Below are 22,211 nucleotides of genomic sequence, written 5' to 3'. Positions count from 1 at the left end.
ATATCACCATTTATTGAGCCCTGAGCACTTTTTAAAAGCTTACTTTACCTAATCATTATAGCCACGTTGATTATTTAATGTCCTTAGATAAATCTTAGAATTGATGGAGGGCAAACCCAAGTTCTGAACCAAGTCTGTCTCATTCCCAAACTCATACTCTTCATCCTGGCCAAATACAGCCCTCTCATTTGTAAGATTCTACTCTATCTGCTTCTTGGAACAAGTAATGGACCTATAAGGTACAGCTGATTAGTAAGATAACACAGGCACACCCATGAGGTTCCTGACTCCAGACCTGAACTCTTTTCTCCAAAACATGCCAGCAATCTGAAATAGGACTCAGATTAGGAATTTGCTCCTTGGGCTCACTCTCCAACCTGTCTCCAGTATAATTAAGGCCAGGGACATTTATGAGTACCATATTTTAACACATTGAACACCTTAAAGCTTTGAATCATGATATAAAAATAGGATATCAGATAGAAACACCTGTAATAGACCATGTTGCTGGCCATGAGCAGTAGTACCAATTGCCTAGTAAACTGGCTTTCCAAAACAGCAGCCCTGATGTGTAAGATCTACCAACTGCCACTGTCTAAATACACCCACTATAGTCAACTTCAAACTACCAACATCACTGGACACGGAATGGGAAAGAGGTGTGCACACTAGGCTTCACAAGCCAATGGAAGCCAGATGGAGCGCAACACTATCAAAGTCACCAGAAATCATCAATTCTGAATCCTTTCTTTGGAAAAACACCTCATGTGTTAGCCATAGCCATCATCCTCACAAATGTTCTGAAAAGGATGCAAGTAAGAGAGGTACTAATTTCAGGGTTTCTACAACCTTAGACTTGAGATCTGTGCTCTCCTTGGTGGTTTTTGACAACAGGTGTAGAAAGAGCCACTGGAAAAGCAGCATCAACAATGATGGTAGGAGACACAGGATAGGCATGTTTTGTCATTTATGAGAGATTAGGCTAAAAAATGACACTGTATGCATACAAAGACAGCCTAAAAACGGAAAAAAATCCATCAATGAGGCACAAATGCATAATTCCAAGTAATCAGAAATGTTCTGAGTAAATAGAAATGTTCTCAGCAGAAATATTAATGTTCTCAATAGAAATGAATCAGCTGAGATTTCAGCCTGAGGTGCAGAGTAAGAATGAGAAAAACAGTTTCATCTGAGTCACTTGTCAGGTTAGCAGGGTTTGCCACGGAATGCAGCCAGGAATCCTAGGGATTGGTTATCTTGCATATCAGCCATGTCATTTAAATATTTGGGAACCTAGTTTATTATGCAGTATGAGTAAGTTCTTGAGATCTGCTATACAATATATACCTATGGTTAACAATACTTTGCACCTTAAATTATGCTGAGGATAATAAAAATCAACCAAAGTGGTAAGGAAAGAAGTAAAATTTTCACTATTTACAGCTGACATGATCCTATATAGAAAACCCTCCATCAAAAAAACTACTAGAATTGAGAAATGAATTCAGTACAGTCACAAGATACAAAATTGATGCACAGACATCTGCTGTATCTCTATACACTAATAATTTAGCAGCAGAAAGAAAAATTGAGAAAACAGTACCATTTACAATTGCACCAGAAATAAAAAATAAAAAAATACCTAAGAATAAACTGAACCAAAGAGGTAAAAGACCTGTACTCTGAAAATTATAAAATACTGACCAAAGAAATTACAGATGACACAAATGAAAAGGCATTCCATGCCCATGGATTGGAAGAACAAATACTGTTAAAATGTCCATACTACTCAAAGCAATCTACAGATTTAATGAAATCCCTATCAAAATGCCAATAGCATTTTTCACAGAACTGGAAAAAAAAAATCCCAAAATTTTATGGGACCAAACAAGACCCCAAGCAGCTAAAGCAATCTTGAAGAAAAAAAAAACAAACCGAAGTATCCACAATTCCAGACTTCAAGTTATACTACAAAACTGTAGTAATCAAAACAGTATGGTACTGACACAAAAACAGACATATTAATGGAAAAGATAAATGGAACAGAAAACCCAGAAATAACCCCATGCTTTATGGTCAATTAATCTATGATAAAGGAGGCAAGAATATACAATGGGAAAAAGACAGTCTCTTCAACAAATGATGTTAGGGAAACTGGACAGCTGCACGCAAAAAAAAAAAAAAAAAAAAAAAAAAAAAAAAAAAAAAAAAAGGAAGAAACTGGAACACTTTCTTACACCACACACAAAAATGAACTCAAAATCAATTATGTATCTAAATGTGGGACACCTGAAACCATAAAACTCCTAGAAGAGAGCACAGACAGTAATTTCTCAGACCTTGGCTGTAACATCTTTATACATATGTCTTCTGAGGCAAGGGAAACAAAATGTATTGGAACTACATCAAAATAAAAATTTCTGCACAGAAAACAACAAACAAAACTAAATAAGAACCTGCTGATGGGAGAAGACATTTGCAAGTGACCTATCATACAAAGAATTAATACCCAAATTATATAAAGAACATACAACTCAACACCCAAAAAGTGTCTCCCTCTCTCTCTGCCCCTCCTCCCATTCACACTTGGTCTCTCTCTCTCTCAAAAATAAAAAATAAAAATAAATTGGGTAGTGACATGAGCAATGAACAAACATTTCTCCATAGAAGACATTCAGATGGCCAAAAAACACATGAAAAGATGCTTTAACATCACTTATCATTAGGGAAATGCAAAGCAAACCCCCCAATGAGCTATCATCTCATACCTGTCAGAATGGGCTAAAATCAAAAATGCAAGAAACAAGTGTTGGTGAGGATATGGAGAAAAAGGAACCCTCATGCACTGTTGGTGGGAATGCCAACTGAGGCAGCCACTGTGGAAGACAGTACAGAGGTTCCTCAAAAAAATTAAAAATAGAACTACCCTATGATCCTGCAATTGCACTACTAGGTATTTATCCAAAGAATGCATAGACAGTATTTCAACAGGACATGTGCACTCCTATGTTTATTGCAGCATTATTTACAATAGCCAAATTATGAAAGCAACCTACGTGTCCATAAATAGATAAATGGAAAAAGAAGATGTGGTATATAGATGCAATGGAAAATTACTCAACCATAAAAAAGAATGAAATCTTGCCACTTGCAACAACATGGATGGATCTAGAGAGTATAATGCTCAGTGAAATAAGCCAGTCAGAGACAAACACCATATATTTTACTCATACATAGAATTTTTTTAATGTTTATTTATTTTTGAGAGAGACAGACAAAATGCGGGTGGGTGAGGGGCAGAGAGAGAGGGAGACTCAGAAGCAGAAGCAGGCTCCAGGCTCTGAGCTGTCTGTACAGAGCCTGACGTGGGGCTCAAACTCACAAGCTGTGAGATCATGACCTGAGCTGAAGTCGGACGCTCAACCGACCGAGCCACCCAGGCGCCCCACTCATACATAGAATTTAAGAAACAAAAGCACAAAGAAAAAATAAATGAGACAAACCAAAAAATAGACTCTTAACCACAGAGAAGAAACAGATGGTTACCAGAGGGGAGGTAGGTGGGTGAATGGTTGAAACAGGTGAAGGGGATTAAGAGTACATTTAACCTGATGAGCACGGAGTTAATATATGAGAGTGTTGATTCAGGTTGAATCACCTGAAACTAATGTAACACAATATATTAATTACACTGGAATTAAAATTTTTAAAAAATATGTGGAGAATAGAGCTCATGTGTTCTTACCACTACCACCACCATCACCAACAAAAATAAGGACATTTTTGGAAGTGATGGATAGGTTTGGTACCTTGGTTGTGGTGATGGTATCATGGGTGTATGTATATTCCCAACTCATCAAGATGTATACATCAAATGTGTGTAATTTTTTGTACATCTGTTATCCTTCAATAAATATACACATACACACATGCTTTTTTTTTTTTAAGCATTTCCGGTTATTTTCCAGTCTGGCTGGGTCTCCTTGCTGACACGAGAATGCCTGACAGAGGTCAAGTGACAAATTCAGCATCCTGAAAGATGCAGAACATTTCCACAAAGCAGTCACTAGGGACATTAATTGTTGCCATGCAATTCCTTTCTCTATCCTGTCCCTTGTCTGGTCCTGTGCTTTTCATCTCATGTGGCTCCTCCCTGCCATTTCTATGGCACAGGGAGCCCTTCGTGAACAAGTGTGGAGGCAGGTTCATCCTCCAAATTCTGCCACACTTGGTCATTTGGGTAGAAGGTCAAGGTCGAGGAGACTAAACTGCCTGTTCAGCACCCCCTTTACTAGTCTAGTGGGAACACTGACTAACAAAGGGGGGTATGGTTTGAAAACAGTGGAGAAAAAGGAAAAGCAACAAGAACAGAGAATAAACAGCTTAGTTTGCTTCCCTCCCTTGGTGTTGGGCATGCGGCCTCTACCACCTTTCCAGAGGACCTGAGGTCCTATTCATTTGTCTACTCTCCTTCCCTAACAACCTGAGCCTTGGAAGACTCTCTCATTCCTGGAAGTCAGTATTTCCAAAGGAGGAGGTCCTCACACTATCACCTCCAGAGCAGATGGCCGCTAATTGCCACAAGTAAACAAACATAGGCTGTGACAGATACATCTTGTAGCACTGAATATCATTAATTTTCAAGAACACCAGGGGCACCCATTCCCAATTAGTGGAGAGAACAAGGCTCAAAGCAGAACTCAAAGGAGCCGTGCCAGGCTGGTGATGCAGGGGGGTCCAACTCCCATCCTGCCAGCCTCAGACCCGATAGGAAAAATTCAGGAAGCCACTTAACCTTGTTGCCTTTGTTTTCTCATCTGTGAAACAGTGGGTAATAAAATCCCTCTGCTTCCTCACAGGGTTTTATGTGAGTGAACTAATTAATGATTGTATAAAGCCTAATACAATGCAACATATAATTGAAAAGTTTAATCATCAAGGTAATAGTCCAATAATAGTAGGTTGCAAAGCAGTGATAAATAGCCCTTTAAAATGCAGATATTACCATTTTGATATTTTCTCTCTGATCTGCATATTCAAATTAGTAACATATATAATTTCAGTTTTATGCCCATTTTTACAAGATTGTTTAATTCTACAAAGCTTCTTCCTCTATTGTTTTAATTGTGATATTTCAACCAAGCAGAGAATTGCTGTAGATTCCAGTTAATAACTAAACATTCCAACCCCAAAAGGTTTTATGCCCAGCAGTCTTCACATCAAACTAGATGGTCAAGGATATTCCCACCCTTACACACTTGGAGAACCCACTACTTTCATTACCATTTTCCATAGAAGATAGAAGGAAGTCTTCTTTCTCAATCATAATTTCTTAGCCCTTTGACCTGTGTGTTCTTCCAGAAAGCTCCTATTTTACCTTTCCCTACATGTAAGCCTTTGAATGAGCTGTTCCTTCCTCCTGGAATGCCCTCTACCCTCCTTCAGAGCAATGTTTCTTTCTCGAAAGTTCCTACTCCTTTTTCAAAAGGTACATTAAGCCTTATTCTGTGACATTTTTTTTTTCCTGAAACCTCCAAGTAAAACTAAGATCCTTTTCTTTCAAGTATAATTAACATCCAGTCTTATATTAGTATCAGGCATACAATATAATGATTCAACAATTCTATACACTACTCAGTACTCATCATGATAAATGTACTTTTAATCCTCTTCACCTATTCCACCCATTCTCCCCACCCACCTCCCTCTGGCAACCACCAGTTCTCTGTATATAAGAGTCTGTTTTGATTTTTTTCTTTGTTCATTTCTTTAATTTCTTAAATTCCACGAGTGAAATCATATGGTATTTGCCTTTTTCTGCCCTATTTGGCTTAGCATTATACTCTCTAGCTCCATCCATATTGTTGCAAACGGCAAGATTTCATTCTTTCTTATGGCTGAGTAATAGTCCATTTTGTGTGTGTGTGTGTGTGTGTGTGTGTGTGTGTGTGTGTGTGTAGATATATATACACCTCACCATTTTCATCCATTCATCTATGGATGTACACTTTGGTTGCTTCCATCTCTCATTATAAATAATGCTGCAATAAACACAGAGGTGCATATAGCTTTTCGAATTAGTGTTTTTGTCTTCTTTGGGTAAATATCCAATAGTGGGATTACTGAATCTTATGGCAGTTCTGTCTAAAAAAGTTTCTTTTTAGGAACTTCCATACTGTTTCCCACAGTGGCTGCCTCAGTTGGCATGCCCACCAACAATGCATAAGGTTTTCTTTTCCTCTACATTCTCCCCAACACTTTAGAAACATGTTTTTGATTTTAGCCATTCTGACAGGTGTGAGATTATATCTCATTGTAGTTTTGATTTGCATTTCTCTTATGATGAGTGACGTTGAGCATCTTTTCATGTGTCTGTTAGCCATCTGGATGTCTTCTTTGGAAAAATGTCTATTCATGTCCTCTGCCCATTTTTTAATTGGAGTATTTGTTTTTTGAGACTTTGAGTTGCTTAAGTTCTTTACATATTTAGGACATTAACCCCTTATTGGAAACACTTGCAAATATCTTCTTCCATTCAGTAGGTTGTCTTTTAATTTTGTTGGTTTCCTTCATGAAATCTTTTTATTTTGGTGTAGTCCCCATAGTTTAATTTTGCTTTTGTTTCCCTTGCCAGAGAAGACATACCTATAAAAATGTTTCCATGGTTGATGTCAAAGAGTTTACTGCCTATGTTTTCTTTCAGAAATTCTATGATTTCGGGTTTCAATTTATCTCCTTAATCTATTTTGAATTTATTTTTGTATGTGGTATAAGAAAGTGATCCAGTTTCATTCTTTTTCCTGTAGTTGTCCAGTTTTCCCAACACCATCTGAAGAGGCTTTTTCCCATTGTATATTCTTACCCCTTTGTCATAGATTGACCATAAAGCATGGTCAGAGCTTTCTATGCTGTTCCATTGATCTATACCTGTTTTTGTGCAAGTGCCATACTGTTCTGATTACTACAGCTTTGTAGTATATCTTGGAGTCTGAGACTGTGATACCTCCAGTTTTGTTCTTCTTCTTCAAGATTACTTTGGCTAGTGGGGGTCCTTTATGGTTCCATACAAATTTTAGGACTATTTGTTCCTGTTCTGTGAAAAATGCTGTTGGTATTTTGATAGGGATTGAATTAAATCTACAGACTGCTGGGTGCCTAGGTGGCCCAGTTGGTTAAGCATCTAACTTTGTCAGCTGTGCTGACAGCTCAGAGCCTGGAGACTGCTTAGGATTCTGTGTCTCCCTCTCTCTGCCCCTCCCCCATTGTGCTTCTCTCCCTCTCTCTCTCTCAAAACTCAACATTAAAAAATAGTATTATAGAAAATAAATCTACAGATTGCTTTGGGTAGTATGCACATTTTAACAATATTAGTTCTTCCAAAAGGATCCTCTTATCTTTTTAGTGCCTCTAACATTTACAGAGGCCTCCATTATGGGAATGATCACAATGTGTTGTTCTGATTACTAACTATTGCTAGACACTAAGCAATTTAAGAACAGGAAATATCTCTTCTAACCTGATGCATCTCCTTTTCCCGGTGCAGTAAATGGCACAATATAAGTATTCAACAAGTACTTTGGTACTGATTAATAAAGTATGAAATCTTATGAATTCATTGCTGAAGGAATTATAGCTTTGTGTCAGGTATTTTCTCATTTAATCCCTATTTCATCATGTGTGACTCTGCAAAAAAAGAAAATGTGATTTCAAGCAGTGTTCTCACACTTGATACAGTTGAACACTGCATCTTGCTCAAATCCATATGCCTTACAAGGAAAGTCTTCCATGATTGGACACCTACCTTTCTAACTTTAAAACCAATCACTTGTCCTCAAAAGGATACCTACTGGAATCAGACCAGACTTCCTACAGCCTCCTGAATCATCCCAGCTGCATGATGCCTATGCCCATGCATCCATCACACTCTGCCAAGGCCTTTCCACCTTGCTTGATAACTGAATTGAGGAAGGAGTAGGGGGTTATCATCTCCTTTGGGCTTTGCCCTTGACACTCTGTGCCCCACCTAAAAGATGGGTGCTTTATATTCTTTGTACTTACCCAGGGTCTTTACAAACTACTCCTCTTGATTTATATCATCACCCTAAATGAATATTTCTATACCTTCTCTGCTTCAAGCTGCAAGCTCCTTGCAGATAAGGACAGTGTTTGATTCTGCCTTGAAAGAGAAGATCTTATCACAGGGCCTGACACATAGTTAATGCCCATGAATAGTTGTGGAATGACTGAATGAATGGCTGATAGTTCTGCCTGTTACACAGGCTGTTTGGAAGGGGACAAAAACTATAGTGTCCTGATCTTCGACTCTCTAACTATGAAGGATCAAGTTTTATATGTAAGATATATTTGAACAAACACTCAACTTATTTCCACTAAATTCACTTGCCATCATTTTCCCAGGATACAATATGTCTGCACACCCTCCCCCTTCCTTTGACCATTATGTCCAGACACCCCACTATACAACTTCCTGGTCCCAGTTGTAGAATCATTTTCAGATTACTCTGAAAAGAGTTATTTCTAGCCTGCACAACTCTAGCCAATAAAAGGAGATTTCCCAACCCTACATGAAAATCGTCCACCTCACTTGAGGCTTGGAGAGCTTGAAGGACAGCGATTGTGAGCATTCAGGAGTGATCCAGCACATGCTGAAGTTGAAGAATCCTAGAGATTGAGAAGAGACTTACAGTTTGGATAACAAGTTTTAAAAAAATGTCTGCATTTCAGCAAACTTCTCTAATATATGCATTTTGGAAAAAAAATTATTTCTGCACCAAAACTGACAGACTAATGAATTTCTCCATTTCTTTCACTGAAGCATTTCATTGTGCAGCTCAGAAGTGGCTGCTAATTAAAACTAAATATAAGCATTGGTGATATAATCTTGTTCTAGAATTATTATATAGAAGATGGGAAACCAAAAAGCATTTTTTTTGTATAGAGTGTAAAAAAAACCCAATATCTTCATTGTCAAGGAAAGACCCTTGTTCAAGGCTGAATAGGATTTGAAATATACATATGTCTTTCACCGTCATCATCAACTATCATTTCCTGAGCACCATTTATCCATAGTTTACTGGATGGGAGGGCATTCCCCTTTGCAATACCATTAGAATAAGGGATCATGAAGGGATTCTCCATGACTAAGTCTCCAAGATGTTATCAAAATGATCCAGAGCTCCAAACCCAAGCTCCAAACAGAATATTAAAGTTCCTTTGATGTCATGTAAAAGAGAAAAATCCTCGCTTCATCCTGACAGAAAATTTATCAGTTATTTATAAACACCTCCGAAGACCATGTACTAAGGCTAGGCCATAAACTTCTTTTTCATTGTATCTCTTTTCATGTCTATGCTTAAAAAACCAAAGAGCCCTCATTTTCTAAAGCACACCAATTCTTCCCCTGATAGTAATGATAAGAGTGCACCTCAGCTGAGTCCACTGAGTCATGTCTTGATGCGGCCCATAATGGCTACTATATGACATTTTGGTGGCTGGTCCTTTTAGGAGATAAAGCCCACAATTATGTCACTATAGCTTTACCTCATGGGATTTTTATCTATCTTGCTTCTAGATCAAGAGAATTTTCTCAAGCTAGACTGCAAGATGTCAAGAAGAGAAGAGAAACACTGCTACAGTTATTTGCCCTGGTTCTCAGAGTTCCTTTTCAGAAGAAAGTGACTTCTGAGCAAGATTTACAAATAAAACTGTGAAGTTAAGCACAGCCCTTTTTGAAAGCCCTGGTTTACTTTTCACACATGCTCTTCCTGTTGGGCTACTTCTTCTTGCTTTACTCTTCCTTCCTCCTCTACAACTACTCCCGGTGAAGACTCTCAGACCACTCATTTATGGCTTTGTGTGACTTGAAGTCACACTTTAATAGGACTGTTTTTAAGTACTTTTAACATCACCATGACATGCTTAGACCACTGCTAAATATATTCTGTTAACAGTGAGGGAACAGAAATAGTCTTTTTGGAGCAGGAAACTCTACCCTTGTGCAATCAGAATTAGGTTTCTAGCATTTCCATCTAAGCATATATAACTTAAAGTAGATGTTTTTATCATTACTAATCACCTCAAATCATTTGCTCATGCTGTTTCCCCTCTCCCATCCTCGTGGAAAGAATTCATTCCACCTGCTGCCAAGATAGGATAACTTATGCCCTTCACTCCCCTGGGGAGACATGGAAGCCCTTTAACCCTAATCCCTACATACACAGGTCTGTTGGGGGCTGTTTACTAGACTAAAATACAAGTTTTCTGAAATGCTTCTGATGCCTCTGATCAAGATATTATTTTAACTTTGCACAAGAGATATAAATAAATCTCAGACTTTTATCTTGATTCAGTCAATACTTGGTTAGTCACAAATGAATACTTTACCCTAAATTTGTTTTCACTTCAGACTTCTCACTGTACAAAATCTGATTCTGTAGAATAGCATGCAACCTTAGCAAGCATCTCAATGTTCATTTTTTTAAATTAGTGGTTTTTATCATAAAACTTTAAACAAAAACTGAAGTGTACAAAGTTATGAGATATATTTAATTATGTGGTTCTTGAAACAAGCTATGAATATTGGCCCCTATGGTAACATTTATAAATATTTTAGATATTGGAAGTTTCAGTAAAATAAAGCATGTGGCTACCCTTGCTGAGCACTTATATGAAAAGAATATTGATTTGGATTATGAATTCAGTAACTTAAAATCATAGTGTTAGCACTGGAAGAAAAGGGGCCTTGGAGATATTGCTGATATATTAGAACCTGTACCAAATGCTTTCAATGAAATTGAAGGAATTCTCAATCAGTCCTATGGGTGCTCAGGATAAGGGAATAAAGATTCTCATATCTGTTCTTTGACACAGCATTTAATTTCCTGGGGGTAACATTTTTCTGCTCATCATTGGCACCAAAACTTCAGTCTGTAATCCCTTAAGCATAAACTCATTATCATGCCTTATACATGATACTAATGTTAGCAATAGACTGAAGAAATTATGTTTACACCATAGCACCCCTTCTCTGTCCTTTCTCTATCAATAAACATTTATTGAGCATCTACTAGGTGCTGGTCATTATTCTGGGTGCCACGGATGACAGGCACAGATCATTGCAACCACAGTCTCTCCTTGCAGAGCACCCAGTTTAGCAAGTGAGTCAGATTTTAGCAACCAAATCAATGGGTGAATGAATGATGAGTAAGATACCTGGGAGAGTAAAAAAGTTTACAATGAGAACAGGGTAATATATTGTGATAGAACATTACTGAATTATGTATAGAAACAGAGCTTTTTGAGAGCTTGATAAACAAGGAAGAGCCAACTCTGCAACATTATGGGAGGACAGCACGTCAGACAGAGGGATCAATAGGGCAATGACCCTGGGAAGAATGTGGGTAGGGATGAGAGGCCAGATACTTGTGAGGCAGCCAATTCTCTTCTCCCAGTGGGGTCCTCTCACCTATTGCCACTGCACAGCACATATTCAGACCCATTCCCTTGGGATTTGCTGCCCTCCCATCAGACGCAGTTTCCTTGCTTTCATGCTTTCCTCTTTCTTTACTGCCACTCAAAATGTCTTCATGTACAAGAGTTCTAACTATGTCCCCCTGTCCTGAGCAGAGATTCCCTCTGGAGTAGTGCAAACTCCTTAACCTCAGCTTCCACAACCCCCATATCATGAGGTTCTGGGCCCTCATGTTTCCATTCACTAGTGCATTACTATAGACATGCCATGCATTGTGTTACCCCCATGTGTTTGTTCAGACCACTCTCAGTCCCCTTACACATTGCTTTACAAAGTTTGTCCATATACTTAAATCCTACATACACTTTAAGACCTATACTTAAGACACTGAGATCTAAGACCAAACAAGTCTTTTCCCTCAAAGTTTTCCTTATTTATCATAGTTTGAGGTACCTCATATTCTTTCGAAGTCAATTCCTGTGTGTATAATTCATTTGTACACTAATCAAGTTCCACTTTGTAACGCCTTCTCTTTACCGAGAAATACTACATATTTTATCCTTACTCATTTACATGATCACTTTGGTCTCCCCGATTATAAATTGAGAACAAAACCATGTTTCATGTTTCTTCTTTTCACCTAGACATCTCAGCACAGTGCCTGGCACGGAGTAGGTGTTGAATATCTGCTTCTAATTTGAATCGATGTGAACACAGCTCTGCCTAAACATGCATAAGAATGTTTTTTAGTGGTCATTCACTTAATCTGGGAGTTCCCTTCTTCAAGACTCACATAAAACAAATGAATTATGGTACATCCTTAGCAAAAGGAAAATGTCAAGCCCCAAGCCCCTTCCCAGCAATATACATGAAATGTACATTAGTTTTCAGGTTTATTGACTCAGAAAAAGGAAACCTCAAGAGGTAACACTACACAGGCAAATTAATGATTCTGTGAATGATAAATGGAATTTCATAGAATTAGACAAGAGACCCCAAGGACAGCTGTCCATAAGCACAGCAAAGAAACAAATGCACTTAAATAAATGTCACACCTCATATAAAACCTGAAGAAACCCAGAACGATGAACACTAAGAACTACTTTCTCACGCCAATCTTGATAATAGTATAATTTTCCCAGAAGGAAAAAAAAAAGTATTTTATGAAATAGAGGTATAATACTTGGAATTATACATTTTTACATTGGAGATAATTGACAGTAACCATTCATTTTGAAGATGAGGAAAGTGAGCTTAGACAGGAGAATACCTCTTGCTGGAGAGAGGTATTCTAGAGTGGAGATATTGCTTCCCCTATCTCCACTACCCACTGGAGAGAAGAGCTGTTTCTAGTACATGGTGACAGTTCCAGGGACTGGTTTGTGTGGTCAGCCTCTCTGCCATGACCACAATTCTCTCCGGAGCACCCTCACTCTAGGTCACCAACTCCTGAGGGACTCGGATCCTCTCACTCATATCACGTCCTTGGGTGCTGGCAGAACTCATCACTGGGAAGTCATAAGGCCATCTAACTACCACTCCACACTCAAGGTATCCCTAACTAATGTCCTGCCTCTTCTCTCAACTCCACACTGCTTGGGCCTTCCTCTTTCCAGGACTCAAATCCCAACTGCTTCTCAAACACAAGCATTTCACTTGAGACCGCAGAATCCTCTGTCACCATAAACCCCACCATCTTCAACTCCTTCAAGAATTGTCCCGCCCCTCTCAGGCTTTGGCAGGCACCACGCGGTGCCTGGAGGACATTACGCATAATAAATGCATCTCAAATAGAAACTTCTCATTCCCCATGATTCCTGTCACTAGGTCTCTAGTGTTTCTTTCAGAATATCCCTGCTTAAGCCTTTAAAAAGACAAGAAACGAAAACAAGCAAAAAAGAAGATCTCATGTGGCTCTTTACACCTACTCATATTTTTCAATACCTCATTATCATTGGAATCTCTCATGCTCCTCGTCATTCACCCATATTCACTGAATCCTTCGAGTCAAAGTCACCATCCTTTGGCCCATCCCATATTCTGCCTTCACTGTGGGCGCCCTCAGTACCCCTGGTTTTCAGCCATCTCACAACCAGTACCACCCCCCTACATTTTTATTATCCAAGGCATCTCAGCTCTATTTCTGCAGTCAAATTTTCTGCCCTCACCCTGGACTTTGTCACTGCCCAGTATTGTTCCACCTCTAAAACATTTGATCTAAAACTTAATTCTCAAATAACTCAATGGCCCAGTCACAGGAAAATGGTTAAATAAACTAATGTAAATGTATAATACAAATAAGCTATATATAAATGGAAATCCACTAAAATATATTAATTGAAAAGTATTACAATATATTTTTGTAAAAATAAATTATGTGCAGCAATGTGTATATATGGAAGTGCCCAGAAAATTTTCCAAAAAAAAAATAAATAAATAAAGTACACACCAAATTGCTGAGTGTGGCCACTTTGGGAAAGAAATTGCTAATAGGGAAGACAGATGGTACTTCAGTATTTTACCCTCTGTAATTCACTATGCCCTGAATTACTTTCAGTAAGAATACATTTATACATGCTTTGTATAATTTTTAAATGTATACATATGAAAAATAATTCTACCCTGGGCACAAACTTTATTCCTTTTAGCGCTCACAGTTCTCTTAGCTATATTTTGACCACAGTGAGATCTACTGTTATGTTTCTTATTTTTGTTTCCTTCCTCCTATTTTTTAAGTTTTGGTTTTGTTTGTTTGAAAGAGTATGCTTGAACAGAAGAGGGGCAGAGAGAGAGAGAGACAGAGAGGATCCCAAACAGTCTGTCAGTGGGGAGCCCAAAGCAGGGCTAGAACCCATGAACCCTGAGATCGTGACCTGAGCTGAAATCAAGAGTCAGATGTTTAACTGACAGAGCCACCCAGGGGCCCCCCTCCTATCTTTCTTTGTGCATCTACACTCCTTTTCTGATCGCTTCAAATATCTTACCATAATTTTGTACAACTTTTACATTTTCCTTTTATCACCTCTACCTACTATTATCCCAAATTAGGATGGATTCAACTGTTCACGTTGTCCTCCTATCCAGACTACTGCCAGCACCTCTTCCTGCTTCAATGACTCCTCTCCATTACAGGTTATTTTCCTCTAACTGTACCTACAATACTGGGGTTTCTCAGAGTTTTGCCTGAACATCTCTTCTTTCCTCATTTGACAAGCCCTTCACGTAGATCTCATCTACTTCTGTAACTTTAAGAAAAGCATCTGGGGCCCCTGGGTGGCTCAGTCAGTTAAGCATCCAACCCGTGAAATTGGCTCAGGTCATGATCTCATGGTTCATGAGATACAGCCCTGTGTTGGGCTCTATGCTAACAGTACTGAGCCTACTTGGGATTCTCTCTCTCCCTCTCTGCCCCTCCCCTGCTTGCACACATGTGCTTTATCTCTCTCAAAATAAACAAACATGAAATAATTTCCAAGTCTTTACATCATCTTATGCCCCTCTCCTAAATCCAGACTCATGGTCTTGACCAACACTGGAACTTCTGTCTGCACTGCCCTCCCACCACTCTGCCTTGGGCAAATTCTCACTCTCCTTTTTAGTCTTGAGGTTGAGGTTATTTCCTGCTCTGATTCCCTAAGAACCTTAACTACTCTTTCAATATTATCCATGTCACTCTATATTATAATTGACTTTTTATTTCTCTGCCTCCTTCACTGGACTATAAGTAAGTGCCCTGAGAGCTAGGGCAAGGCAATCATAATATACAAGGCCTGTCACATGGCAAGAATAGGACACCAGCCAAACGTAAATGACTTCAGAGTCTATCCCTCCAAATGAAGTCTCTACCTTAATCTTCATACACATAACTCACATCATCTATTCAACTTAACATATCTCAGTATTTCAAGTGTTGTGAGTTCAACACATTTAAAATCCATGCCCAATTCCCCTCAGAAGAACCTTCTCTGCCTCCTGGCTGAGTTTCCTTTACTGGTGACTTGCAGCAAGTCCACCCAACATCAGCCTTCACATTGGTCTCTCAACCTTCAGCTTGTTCTCCTCTGACCCTTTCTTCATCCAGTCACCTGAGTGACTTTACAGAGGCTCAATAAGAATATGCTACCCTCCTACTTAAAACCACATCCTCACTCTTTTGGTAGGAATGTAAACTGGCACAACCACCGAGGAAAATAGCATAGAAGTTCCTCAAAGACTCAAAAGTAGAATTACCATATGATCCAGTAGTTTCACTACTGAGTATTTGCCTCAAACATACAAAAACACTAATTCAGGGGTAACTGGCTATCTCAGTCAAAGAAGCATGAAACCCTTCAGGAGATTGAGACTTCAAGCCCCATGGTGGTTGCAGAGATTACTTAAACAAATGAACAAAAAACTTAAAAAAACCCATTATTTCAAAGGTATACATGTACCCCTAAGTTTATAGCAGCAATATTTACAAATGCCAAATTGTGGAAGTAGCCCATGTCCATCAACTGATGAATGGGTAAAGAAGATGTGGTATGTCACAAAAATAAACTCAAAATGAATGAAAGACCTAAATGTGAGACAAAACCTTAGAGGAGAAAGCAAGCAACAACCTCTTTGACCCCAGCTGCAGCAATTTCTTGCTCGACACATCTCCAAAGGCAAGAGAATTAAAAGCAAAAATGAACTACTGGGACCTCAATCAGATGCCATATCGGATAAAGGGTTAGTATCCAAAAATCTATAAAGAAGTCACCAAACTCCACACCTGAAACACAAATAATCCAGTGAAGAAATGGGCAAAGACATGAATAGACACTTTTCCAAAGAAGACATCCAGATGGCCCACAGACACATGAAAAGATGCTCAATGTCACTCATTATCAGGGAAATACAAATCAAAACCACACTGAGATACCACCTCATACCAGTCAGAGTGGCTAAAATTAACAGTCAGAAAATGACAGATGCTGGTGAGGATGTGGAGAAACAGGAACCCTCTTACATCGTTGGTGGGGATGCAAATTGTTGCAGCTGCTCTGGAAAATAGTGTGGAGTTTCCTCAAAAAATTAAAAATAGAACTACCCTATGACCCAACAATAGCACTACTAAGAATTCACCCAAGGCATACAGGAGTGCTGATTCATAGGGGCACATGTACTCCAATGTTATAACAGTGCTTTAAACAATAGCCAAATTATGCAAAGAGCCTAAATGTCCATCAAATGATGAATGGATAAAGAAGATGTGGTTTATATATACAATGGAATACTACTTGGCAATGAGAAAGAATGAAGTCCTGCCATTTGCAGCAACGTGGATGGAACTGGAAGGTATTATGCTAAGTGAAAGTCAGTCAGTCAGAGAAGGACAGGTATCATGTTTTCACTAGTATGTGGAACTTGAGAAACAACAGAAGACCATGGGGGAAGGGAAGGGGGAAAAATAGTTACAACAGAGAGAGAAGGAGGCAAAGCATAAGAGACTCTTAAATACAGAGAACAAACTGAAGGTAGATGGTGGGGTGGGGGAGAGGGGAAAATGGGTGATGGGCATTGAGGAGGGCACTTGTTGGGATGAGCACTGGGTGTTATATGTAGGCGATGAACCATGGGAATCTACCTCCAAAACCAAGAGAACACTGTACACACTATATGTTACCCAATTTGACAATAAATTACATTAAAATAAAATGGTCAAAAAAATTTAAAAAAAGATGTGATATGTGTATGCACACGCACATAGACACACACAATAGAGTATTATTCAGCCATAATAAGAATAAAATCTTGCCATTTGCAAGGACATGGATGGAGCTAGAGAGTATAATACTAAGCAAAATAGACAAAGACAAATACCATATGATTTCACTCATATATGGAATTCAAGAAATAAAACAAAGAAGCCAAGGGGAAAAAAAGAGAGACAAATTAAGAAACAGATTCTTAACTATAGAGAACAAACTGATGAACACCAGAAGGAAGGGTAGCAGGGGGGTGGGGGGATAGGTGAAATAGATCATAGGGATTAAGGAGCATACTTGCCATTATGAGCACTGGGTAATGTATAGAATTGTTGAATCACTACATTGTATACCTGAAATTAATATTACATTGTGTGTTACTAGAATCAAAGTAAAAACTTTATTTTAAAAAGGGACAATAGTGTTTGGAGTATCTTAATGCTGGCATCTTTGTTACAGAAAAGCAACATCAGGGATTAGCTATTAAAATTCACCATCCCTTGGATGTAGCCTCATAACTGATCATGGTTAATTTATTTTTATTTACCCTCAGGGCCTGAATCAAAGTAGTTGCTTAACCGACTGAGCCACCCAGGCACCCTGGGCCTACTACAGGTCTTAATCAGAACCAGTGCTCAAATATTCTTTGTTATATGGTTTTTATTTCTGTATTTAATTGTCCCACAAGTGCTGTATTTGTAGTTATTTTGTTGGAGAGATGAATTCAGTATTAAATTACACAAGAAAAGCAAAAAAATAAAAAATAACCCCACGCCCCCAAAAAACAATGTGCTCACTAAATATTTGTTGCATTGAAGAATAAACATTAAATGAGTGATTGAAAACATAGTTCTGATAAAGTGGAGAGAATTTTTGGCCTAAAATCAGGAATATGACAGGACTACCACTGTTGTTTGCAGTTGTGTGATACAGGGTTGCCAGATGAAACACTGCATGAGACATATTTATCCTAAAAAGTATTTTGTTGTTATCTGGGATCATATTCAATTGGGCATCCTGTTTTTATAGTTGCCAAACCTGACAACCCTAGACCCTGGGTACAAAATAGGGTTGAGCCTCAGCTTCACTATCAATGAAACTGCTAATTATATGTACCTCATCTGGAGGGACTAAATCAGATAATCTGTGGATTTCTTTATAAACAGTAAAGCATTTAAGAATCCTAATAACTACTATCCACTACACAAACCTTCAGGTCTCTGCATACTCAGTGTAGTGGTCTTTCCAATTCATTTGCCATCCATTCCTCCAACACTAACCAACTCAACAAAATATTTGAGGAAAGTATTTTAAAATTATAACATTTTGCCATTGATTCAGATCTGTTACTTTTACAACAATATCTTAGATGGAGACAAGAAGATGGCAGGTAGAGTAGGAGGACCCTAGGCTCGCTTCATCCCATGAATATAACTAGTTAAGTCTCAAATCATTCTCAACACCTGAGAAATTAACCTGAAGACCAGCAGAAGAAACTCCACATCTTAATATACAGAGGAGGCCACATCAAAGAAGGTAGGAAGTGCAGAGACACAGTTTGGGAGAGAAATAGATCCTGGCCACGACAGTGGGGGAGGGAGCCATGGTCATGGAGAAGGGTGAAAGGCTAGCACATAGGAGAATGCACAGGGAAAATGAATCCCCATACCAATTGGCTGGGAAAGTGAGAAGGGATGAATTTCATGAGTTATTTCAACCAGTGGGACTTAAAACCTAGAATTTTAAAGGTCAGCATGCTTGGCTCTATGAAGTTTCAAGGGCATTGGGGCTGCTCTTGGAAAGAAGGCAGGCAAACAGCCAGGGAACATACAGAGTGAAACAATGATCTGAACAGTGCCTGGGACACACAGAGAGACCCCTCTTGGAACAAAGAAACTGGTGGGTACCATTTCCCTCCCGTGCCCCTCAGCCTAAGCACAGGGCCACAGGCAGAACCAGTGCAGCACCAACACTGGCTAACTAGCTTACATCAAGCCCTGCCCCACACATGCACTCCACAGGAAATGCCCTCTCATTCACATTTGCCTCAGACCCAGGACAGCAAGCTCCCTTCCCTAGAAGGCCAGCCCAACTCCTGCTCACACTGTGGCTCCCAACACAGCATGGCGTGGGGGTAGGGGTGGTGGTTTGCAGAGCCTCAATTCTGGCAGCAGTGGTGACCGGTCTCATTTCACAAAGAGATCAGAGCCCACGTAATCAAAACTCATGACATTCAGGCCAGGAACCAAACACTGCCCACATCAGGCAAACAGAGCCTCTGTAGACAACTAGCATGAAGGATAACGCAGCTATGACAAAACAGCAGAGCACACACAGCACATATTAGAGACATCCCCAGAAGTGCCAGGCCCTAGGGGTCAGGGGGCACTATACAGCAGGACACTACAGGAGCTTTTCTTCATGAGGCCATTACCATTAAAAACAGAGACCTAACTCAATTTCCCAACACACAGACACAGAAACATACACAAAATCAGAAGACAGAAATTTATCCCAAATGAGAAAACAGGACAAGGCCATGGCCAGAGATCTAAGCAAAACAGACATAAGTAACATGTCTAATGGAGAATTTAAAGCAATGATCATAAGGATACTCACTGGACTTAAGAAAAGAGTGGAAGATATGAGTGAGACCCTTAACACAGCAATAAGGAATAACATTGCAGAGATAAATAACATAGCACAATAACTGAAATGAGAAACATGCCTGATGGAAAGAACAGAAGGCTGGAAGAAGCAGAGGAACACATTCATGACCTAGAAGACAGAGTAATGGAAAGTAATTACTCTAAATAAAAGAGAAAAAAAGATGCAAAATGAGAATAGACTTAGAGAACTCAGTGACTCCAACATATGTAATAACATTCATGTTATATGAGTCCCAGAAGAAGGAGAGAGAGACAAAAGGGGGCAGAGAATTTATTTAAACAGATAATAGCTGAAAACCTCTTTAACTGGGGAAGAAAGCATATATCCATATCTAGAGGGCACAGAGAACTCCCATCAAAATAAACAAAAGCAGAACCACACTAGGACATACTGTAGTTAAATTGGCAAAATATAGGGATAAAGACAAGCAACAAGACAAAAGAAGACAGTAACTTACAAGAGAAAGCCCATAAGGCTAGCAGACTTTTCAGCAAAAACTTCCCAAGCCAGAAGGGACTGGCATGATACATTCAAAGGGCTTAATGGGAAAAATCTGCAGCCAAGAATACTCTATCTAACAAGACTATCATTCAGAATAGAAGGAGAGATAAAGAGTTTCCCAGAAAAACAAAAACTAAAGGAGTTCATGACCACTAAACCAGTGCAGTAAGAAATATTAAAGAGGACTCTGAGTGAAGAGGAGGAACAAAAAGTGACAGTATAAAGGTAGGAAACATAAAAGCAGTAAAAATGAATATTTATTTTAAAAAAAGCAATCGAGAAACTCAAAAACAAAAGGATATAAAATATGACACTATATACCTAAAACGTAGGGAGGAGAGGAGGAAACAATGGGTTCAAACTAAAGTGACCATCAGCTTAATGTAGACTGCTACATGCAGAGAAGGTTTTATACAAACCTAACGGTAACTGTATACTAAGAACCACTATTAAATATGTGAAGAAGAGAAATAAATTCAAATATATCACTAAAGAAAATCAGCAAACCATGAAAGAAAGACAATAAAGGATCAGAGAAAAACTTCAGAAATAACCACCAAATAATAAAATGACAACAAATGCATACCTATCAATAATTACTTGGAATGTAAATGTACTAAACTGTCCAATTAAAAGACATAGGGTGACAGAATGGATCAAAAAGCAAGACCTGGGAGGCTCAGTCAGTTAAGCATCTGATTCTTGATTTTGGCTCACGATCTCATGGTTCTTGAGTTTGAGCCCTATGTCAGGTTCTGCACTGCTGCCTTCTAGAAACTCATTTTAGACCATATTGAAAGTGAGAGTATGGAGAAACATCTATCATGCAAACAGATGTCAAAAGAAAGCCAGAGTCACAATCTTTGTATCAGACAAAGCAGACTTTAGAACAAAGACTATAACAAGAGACAAAGAAGGTCACTATATAATAAATGGGACAATCCAACAAGAAGATATAATAATTGTAAATATTTATGCATCTAACATAGAAGAACCCAAATACATAAAAGAGCTAACAACAAACATAGGAACAAATCAATAATAATAGTAGTAGTAGAGGACTTTAACTTACATCACTTATACCCACTTGTATCAATGAACAGATCATCTAAACAGAAAATCAACAAGGAAACAATGGCTTTGAATGACACACTGGATCAGATGGATTTAACAGATATATTCAGAACATTCCATCTTAAAACAGAGCACACATTCTTTTTAAATGCACATGGAACATTCTCCAGAATAGATCACATATTAGCCCCCAAACAACCTCAAAAAATTCAAGAAGATCTAAGTCATACCATGCATATATACTAACCACGATGCTAAGAAACAAGAAGACAACCACAGGAAATAATCTGAAAAGACCACAGATACATGGAGGTTAAATAGCATGCTATTAATGAATGGGTCAACCGGGAAATCAAAGAAAAAATAAAATGTATATAGAAACAAATGAAAATGAAAACATAACAGTCCAAAACCCCTGGTATGCAGCAAAAGCTGTTCTAAGAGAGAAGTCTTTAGCAATACAGATATACTTCAAGAAACCAGAAAAATCTCAAACAATAAAATTTACACCTAAAGTAGTTAGAAAAAGAATAAAACCTAAAACTGGCAGAAGGAAGGAAATAATAAAGATTAAAGGAGAACTAAATGATATAGAAACCAGAGAAACAATAGATCGATGAAACCAGGAGATGATTCTTTGCAAAAAATCAGTAACATTGATAAATCTCTAGCCAGACTTATCGGGAAAGAAAAAGAACTCAAATAAAATTACAAATGAAACATGAGAAAAAAAACGACTAATA

Source organism: Panthera tigris, chromosome D3 (genome assembly GCF_018350195.1).
Source record: "Panthera tigris isolate Pti1 chromosome D3, P.tigris_Pti1_mat1.1, whole genome shotgun sequence".
Lineage (NCBI taxonomy): Eukaryota > Metazoa > Chordata > Mammalia > Carnivora > Felidae > Panthera > Panthera tigris.
Note: the sequence above shows the minus strand (reverse complement) of the source record.